Source organism: Cornus florida, unplaced genomic scaffold (genome assembly GCF_030987335.1).
Source record: "Cornus florida cultivar Cherokee Brave unplaced genomic scaffold, ASM3098733v1 CherokeeBrave_3.0.0_Hap2_Chr03, whole genome shotgun sequence".
Classification (NCBI taxonomy): domain Eukaryota; kingdom Viridiplantae; phylum Streptophyta; class Magnoliopsida; order Cornales; family Cornaceae; genus Cornus; species Cornus florida.
In genome coordinates, this window is record NW_026775573.1 from 31,553,228 (window position 1) to 31,562,096 (window position 8,869).

An 8,869-nucleotide genomic window follows, 5' to 3' on the forward strand; every position below is an offset into this window, starting at 1 on the left:
AGTATGTCGATTAGGCAACACATGCCAATAATATTAAACCACATACCCCGACAGTCACACATCTGTCTATCGCAACGAATGCATAGGGTATAAATGAGTCTAAACTTATTAGCCAGCTCACATGGTTCTATATGGCAACTCATCCATATAATATAAATGTGACATAATTAAACAGTCCATTTATTTCCTGAAATGCACACAGCATAATAATCATGGTTTGTATATCATTAACAACATAAATAATCCTGCAATGTATAACGGACAATTTATTTGAATTAAAACCATGTAATCATTTAATTTTAACATTAATGATTTAATACTGTTTAATAAAATAATAACACAATTAATGATTAACAATGTCATTAAATTAACTACATCCGTTTAATGGTGATCTGTATTGAAAACGATACAATTAATATTTAAAAATATTAATCGGTCATAATAATAACTAACGGTTAATAAAATAATAATTTAATGTCCCGTTAAACCCGTAAGTACCAACCATAGGCCCAAAAGTGCAAGTTTAAGGTTCTGGAAATTACAAAACAGGCCCTAGGGGTATTCTGGTAATTTCCAGCAGCTGTAGAGACCCCACACGCGCCCTCACGCGCCTCCCAGAGCCTCCCCACGCGCAGCCCAACCTTCCCCACTCTCCCATGCGCCTCCACGCGCGTCTGGAGAGTTCCACGCGCGCGCACGCGCTCCCACGCGCGCGTTGATGGCTTCCTGCTGACGTGGCGTCCTCCGGTTGGTTGGCTGCATCACCTTTCCTACATGCGCGCCACACCGGATCAATCCACCTATGCTCCTTTCATCCTACGGCTGATGATTAGCGCGCACCATCATATGGTGTCCCGCGCTACACCGAATCAATCTGAGGATTCACAACCCATCTAACGGCTGCTGATCCATGCGCATGCTTGTTACAATACACCGCAACACACCAGATAACTCCGGTCACCTTCCTCACTGCCGGTGGCCGGAAAACTCGCCGGAGTGTCGCCGGAAATTACAGAAAATGCCCGGAAAATTCCTAAAAATTCTAAAAAAATCCCTAATGCCTTAAGGAAATATTTTTAGATATTTTGAACATCATAGGATAATAACTAATTATATACCATCCTAAATAATTAAAAATTCATTAATTTAATAAACTAAAAAAAAAAATCATTTAATAAAATTTAAGCATGCTCTCAATGCCCCATCATAATCTAAATAATTTAAACAATTAATTTATGGATTCAAAGGGGAAAAATAGATAATAACTTGCCTTTTTGGATTTAAAATAAATCCGCCGGTTGCGCGTAGTCGGGTAAATTCCCTACACCGGTCCAAGCTCCTTTCTTTCTCTCTCTTCCTTTCCACACTCTTACAATGGCTCACTAGAATTTATAATTTGTGTTTAACTCCCTTTCCTTCCTTCTAAGGTAGGCTAGCTAATTTATATACAAATTATATAATATAAATATTACAAATATCTAATTTTTACATTTACTAACCACCTTCCCAACCATATGGCTTCAATTCCACCCATAAACATTGATGAAATCCTATCCTAATCTCTAATTTCATCATGACATTGGTTTAATACTATTATTATTATTATAACTATTATTATTATTAATAAACTTTTATAATTATTATTATTATATTATTATTATTATTATATACAAATTAAATACTTTAATTAAATAATAATAATTAATCTAAAACATAACCAATAAAAATTTCAAAACTAATCATTATACTATATAGAACATAAATCAATATTACATGCACAAATAAATAAAATTAATTAACCTAACACAAAATTAATTTAAATACACTCTTTAAAATTACGGGGTATTACAACAATGTCAAGGCTATCACTAAAATCTATTGTGCCTTAAGCAAAGACGAATTCAATAGAATTTCGGATTGCGAAACGGCCAAAGAAATTTGGGATAAACTTGAAGTCACCTATGTAGGTACTAGTCATGTTAAGGAATCCAAAATGAATATGCTTGTCCATAAATATGAACTTTTCACCATGAACAACAAAGAAACTATTAGTGAAATGTACTCTCGTTTTACTAACATTGTGAATCCTTTGAAGGCTCTTGGAAGATCATATACATCGTCCGACAATGTGAGAAAATTTCTTAGGTCTTTGCCCAAAAATTGGGAAGCCAAGAAGACTGCCATCCAAGAGGCCAAAGATCACAATACACTCCCTATAGATGAACTCATTGGTTCATTAATTGCCTATGAGCTAGAAATGAATGATAGAGATGAAGACAAAGAAACTCAAAAGAAGGATATAGCTCTTCAAGTTGCTACCAAAGAAGTCGCAATTAATAAAGCTCCTAATGATGAAGAAGAAGAAGAAATTGCTCTCATTACCAAAACCGTGAGAAGAGTCATTCAAATGAAGAAGTACCAAAAGAGTAACAAGTTCAAAAGAAATGGTTCATTAAGTGAACAAGGTAAAAGAGAAGCACCTACGTGTTTTCATTGTGGAAAACCGGGGCATTTCAAATCCGATTGCTATGCCTACAAAAATGAAAAGGAAAGGAAAAAAAAAGGCAAAGCCATGCGAGCTTCATGGGAGGATGATGAGTAAAATGGATCCGAAAGTGACGATGAACTCAATGAATTGGTCAATCTTTGTCTCATGGCCGATGAAGATGTGGTAAATTCTAATCATGACTCATTTGATTTAGAAACCTCTTATGATGAATTGGTTTATGCACATAACTATTTGCTAGATGCTTTTAAAGAATTACATGATGAATTAGGCAAAATGGTTCAAAAGTGTGCTAGCCTTAGAAAAGAAAGGCTTATCATTTCTCAAAACCTTGAGAAATCTCAACTTGAAAATGAAACTTTGAAAAAGGAAAAAGAATTAGCTAAAGAATCGGCCTCAATTGATTAAATTTCTAAAAATGAATCATTGAAAGTCATTATTGAGGATCAAGTTGAAACTTTAGCCAAATTCACAAAAGGTAAAGAGAATTTAGGCTTCATTCTTGGAAAGCAAAGAAATGTTTATGCTAAGGATAGGCTTGGATATGATCCTCACAACAAAGATTCTTGTTTATTGAAAAAGAGAAAATCCTTAAACACTTATTTTGTTAAAAATTTCTCTTCAAGTCCAAAATGCAATTATTGTAAAAAGCTAGGACATAAGATCAATCATTGTCCTATTAGGCCATGTATGACAAAAGAAATTTAGGTTATTAAAGAGACATATATGCCTCTTCCTAACTCTCATGGACCTAAGAAAGTGTGGGTACCAAAAGAAGATTACTCAAATTCTTTTTGTAGGTTCGATTGAAGTCTCCATATTCATCCAAGGACAAATGGTTCCTAGATAGTGGATGCTCAAGACATATGACGGGAGATCAATCAAAATTTCCCTCCATTAAACCTTATAAAGGAGGAAGTGTTACCTTCGGTGACAATTCAAAGGGCAAGGTTATTGGCATTGGAACTATTGGTATCTCCTCTTCCTTATCTATTGATGATGTTCTACTTGTTAAAGGTTTAAAACATAACTTGTTTAGTATTAGCCAACTATGTGATAAATGATATGATGTTTTGTTTAAATTGGATAAATGCATTGTCAAAAAGGATAATAATGAAGTATTTCATACTCTTAGAAATGAAAAAGTGTATACTTTGCTTTTGTGTGAATTACATGATCAAGATGTCAAGTTCCTTGTATCTTCAAATGAAAATAGTTGGTTGTGGCATAGAAGGTTAGGTTATGCTAGCATAGATTTGATTTCAAAACTATCTAAAAATGAATTAATCAAAGGCCTCCCAGAGACTAATTTTTCTAAAGATAAAACTTATAGTGCATGCCAAATAAACAAGCAAATCAAGTCATCTTTTAAAAGGAAAAAGGACATAATGACTATAAGACCACTTGAATTAATTCATATGGACTTATTCGGTCCGGAGAGAATTGTTAGTCTTGGTGGAAAACTCTATGCATTTATCATTGTTGATGATTACTCTAGATTCACTTGGGTATTTTTCCTTACACACAAAAATGAGGCTCATACAATCTTTGCCAAATTTTGTAAGAGAGTCGAGAATGAAAAAGAGTGTAAGATTAAGACTATTAGACGTGATAGAGGAAGAGAGTTTGATAACCAAGATGTAGAAAGATTTTGTGATGAAAATGGATACAATCATAATCTTTCGGCACCTAGAACTCCTCAACAAAATGGAGTTGTTGAAAGGAAGAATAGGTCTCTCTAAGAAATGGCTAGGATTATGTTGAATGAACACAAATCTCCTAGAACTCTATGGGCCGAAGCCGTTAGTACCTCATGTTATGTCATAAATAGAGTCATTATTAGAAAACTCCTAAATAAAACTCCTTATGAACTTTAGAATAAAAGGAAGCCAAACATTGGATACTTTAAAGTTTTTGGGTGTAAATGCTTCGTGTTAAATGACAAAGATAATCTAGGAAAATTTAAACCTAAATCAGATGAAGGCATTTTCCTAGGATATTCTTCTCGTAGCAAAGCATTTGGAGTGTTTAACAAAAGAACACTAGTGGTTGTGGAATCTATACATGTTGTATTTAATGAATCACCATTGCCCCCTCTTAGATGCTCATTGGATGATAATGAAGATGTGATTGAGATTGAAAAGAACATTGAAAATCTTGATTTAAATGGTCCATCTCTTGGAGATCTTCCGAAAGATGATCCAAAAGAAAGTCACTCTAATGAAGACACACTTCCTAAGGCTTGGAAGCAAGTGCCTAATCATCCAATAAATCAAATTATTGGCGATCCATCTAAAGGAGTAAGTACTAGATCTCAAATGAGTAATATTTGCAATTATGTGGCTTTTGTTTACCAACTTGAACCAAAAAATATTCATGAAGCCGAAAATGATGAATCTTGGCTCTTGGCCATGTAAGAAGAACTTAACCAATTTGAAAGAAATGAAGTTTAACAATTGGTTTCAAGACCTAAAGATAAAACTATCATTCGCACAAAGTGGGTATTTAGGAATAAAAAGGATGAATCGGGAATCATTGTGAGAAATAAGGCAAGGTTTGTTGCTCAAGGTTATAATCAAGAAGAAGGAATTGAGTATGAGGAAACCTTTGCCCCCGTAGTTAGACTTGAAGCTATAAGAATGCTCCTTGCATTTGCATCTCATAAGAACTTTAAGTTATATCAAATGGATGTAAAAAGTGTTTTCTTAAATGGCTTTATTGAAGAAGAAGTATATGTAGAACAACTACCAGGCTTTGAAAGCTATAATTGTCCAAACCATGTTTTCAAATTGTTAAAAGCATTGTATGGTTTGAAACAAGCTCCAAGAGCATGGTACGAAAGACTAAGTGGTTTTTTACTTGCTAATGGTTCTATTAGAGGAAAAATTGACAATACTCTTTTTATTAAAACCATTGATAGCAACTTGTTGGTCATTCAAATTTACGTTAATGATATTATCTTTGGATAAACCAATAGTGTGCTATGTGAAAAGTTTGCCTCTAGCATGCAAAATGAATTTGAAATGAGCATGATGGGTGAACTTACCTTCTTCTTAGGGTTGCAAATCAAACAAACACTTGATGGCATTTTTGTTTGCCAATCTAAGTATGTTAAAGATTTGCTAAAGAAATTTGGCTTGGAGGAAGTCAAACATGCCAATACTCCAATGAGCTCATCTTTAAAACTTGACAAAGATGAAAAGGGCATTAATGTGGATATTAAAAAATATAGAGGTATGATTGGTAGTCTTTTATATTTAACTGCAAGTAGACCGGACATCATGTTTAGTGTATGCTTATGTGCTCTTTTTCAATCTTGTCCCAAAGAATCTCATCTATGTCCTGTTAAACGCATCTTTCGTTATTTAAGCTATACTATATTCTTGGGACTTTGGTATCCTAAACATACATCATTTGACCTTGTTGGTTACTCAGACGCTGATTGTGGAGGTTGCAAAGTTGATAGAAAAAGTACTAGCGGGACTTGCCACTTCATTGGACAATCATTAGTATCTTGGTCTTGCAAGAAACAAAATTTCGTAGCTCTATTAACGGCGGAAGCTGAGTATATTGCAGCCAGTAGTTATTGCGCTCAAACGCTTTACATTAAGCAACAACTTGAGGATTTTGGACTCTATTTTGATTACATTCCTATTATGTGTGATAATAAAAGTGCAATATGCATTTCTAAAAATCCTATTCAACATTCAAAGACCAAACATATAGAAATTAGGTACCATTTTCTTAGGGATTATGTTTCTAAGGGCGATATTGAACTTATATTTATAAATACGAAAAAACAATTGGCTGATATATTCACAAAACCACTCCAAAAGGATAGATTTTGTCCACTTAGAAGGGAAATTGGAATGATCACAGAATAGAATGTCATGCAGTGAAGTAGCAGCAGCAGAGCCGGCTTTATCAAAATAAGAGCCGCCTCTATAAAGAATGAGAGCTGGCTCCATTCACACAAGAGCCGACTCCCCCAATCTGGATGTAAAATACTCAATGTCTATGCTCTCAGGATCTCCTACTATAGACAATAGAGCCAGCTCAACAAAAAGGAAGAACCGACTCCATGAATTTCCTAAAACTCTATGCTCTCGGCATCTCTAGAGTCGACTCAACAAAAAGGTAGAGCCGGCTCCATAGAATGTTCATAAAATAAGAGAGAGCAGGCTCCAATTGATGTTGAGCCACCTCTAGGAATAGGAAGAGCCGCCTCTAGAAATAGGTAGAGCCGTTTCCATATGTGCTTTCAAACACCAGCTCTCGAGATCTCTCAAAAGGCAAAAGAGCTGGCTCCAATAATTATTTGAGCCACCTCCAAAAACAATTAAGTGCCGGCTCCATGGTCAAGGTTGAGCCGGCTCCACTCATTTGACCCTTTTTATTACTCTCGGCATTCTCATTGAACATATCAGTTCCATCTTCCAGAGAGCAAATCCCATGGGCGCTTCATCTATGCAATTTAGATGTTTTCTCCAGTAAGTTTTCCTCACTCATCTCAATCTTTAATCCATCACTACTTGCTTCTAATTTACATATTCAGACATTTGTTCTTAAAAATATTCACTCTTGATCTTTTCCTTTATTGAATGAAAATATGAATTGAATCTTCAATTTCATTGAATGTTTAGCTCATCATCTGAGGTAAGACTCATTCACTTACCCTCTTCATTTCATGCCTCTTTGATGTTCCTAGTCACCATCATTTAAACATGATTCTCTCTTTGATCCTTCTTTGTAAAACCCTTATAACCCTAGAAATGTCATGTAGTGATTTAAACATAAATTTTGGGTTTGCTTTGTGAATCTATGCTCTAAATTGTTAGTTTTATTGTGATTCCATTCAAATTCCATATTAGGTCTCCATTTCAAGGCTAATCTTTATCAAATCCAAATCCATTGACCTTGTTGTTCAACTATTGTCTTTTGGGGGTTTAAGTATGATTTCTCTTTGCATTCAAAACTATGGTTGAATGTGCAAATTAAATTAGTTCTTATTTGCACAAATACTTGGGATCTTAAATTTTCTGCCATTGAATTTCTATTTTGAGTGTCTTTTGAGCAATCAAATTTTTATTCAATGGCTTCCTCTTCACGTAGAAAGAATCCTCCTTGTGGCCAAAATAGGAGTATTCAACGTACCCATGATCATGAATCCGGCCCTAGTGAACCAAATCCTCTTCCAAGACCCATTCAAATCTCTGCAACAATGTTATATAGAACTCCTACATATAAGAAGTCATATGAGAAAAAATTTCTTCATAGGAAAGTGGCCAAAGGAAAAGTTCTTTCACACACAATTTGTGAAGACCTCAACCTCAACACCTACAAACTTTTTGATGCTATTGGCCTTGGTGTATTTGTTGGGATGAACAACAAGTATTATCCCAGACTTATACAATTATTCTACACCCACTTTGAGAAAATGCCCGGTGTAGAGAAATTTCAATGCTATGTGGCTGGAGTGGAATTCCATCTTGATGTTAGTAGCATTGCCAGAATTTTTCATCTTATAGATGGTATTCAATTCTACTCACCCAAAAAATGGTACAATGGAAAAGGTTTTGACAAACTAGCAGCAATTTTTCAAATGAGCTATGATTCCCGCACTACCAATACCAAATAAGTCAAATCCAAACAATTAACCATGGAAGCTCACCTGGTCCACAAAATCATTGGATACTCCATTCTTCCTAAAACCGGCAGTCGCTCAAAAGTCTCTCACATGGAAATCTTTTTGATTTGGTGTGTCTTGAATGGAAAAGTATTTGATGTGGCATACATAATTTTTCATCACATGTTGGCATGCAAGAAAAGGGAAAAGAGTTTCCTCTACTATGCCATGGTTCTCACTCACATTTTCATGGATAAACATATTCCACTTGACAAAGGTGAATCAGCCAAACAAGGCCCAAGAGATATACTCGATGCTTTCAATCTTGACCAAATAGGCTTGAGCTAAAGGAGAAGAAATTGAGGATGTTGATGATGAGGATGAAAATGAACATGAAAGTGATGACGGTGCTGAAGATGAGGAAGTTCCAGTTGAAAATTGTACCAATCATGCTCTCTTGTTGGAAATTCTCAAAGGCATTCGTCAAAACCAAACCACTCTTGAAAAATAACAAACTCAACTTGACGAAGTGTAAATGATAATCACTCATCTTAATGAGGATTTTCAAGAATTTTGAAGCAAATATAGACCTCCTTCTCCTTAGACCAGTATCCCTCTATTTCAAACCTGTTTTTGTGAGCACTCACTTACTATATTTGCTTTAGAGAAGCATCCTGTTAGCTATGTTTTATTTATCTCTGTCATTTTCTTTTAGCTGTGTTTTATGAACTATGCTT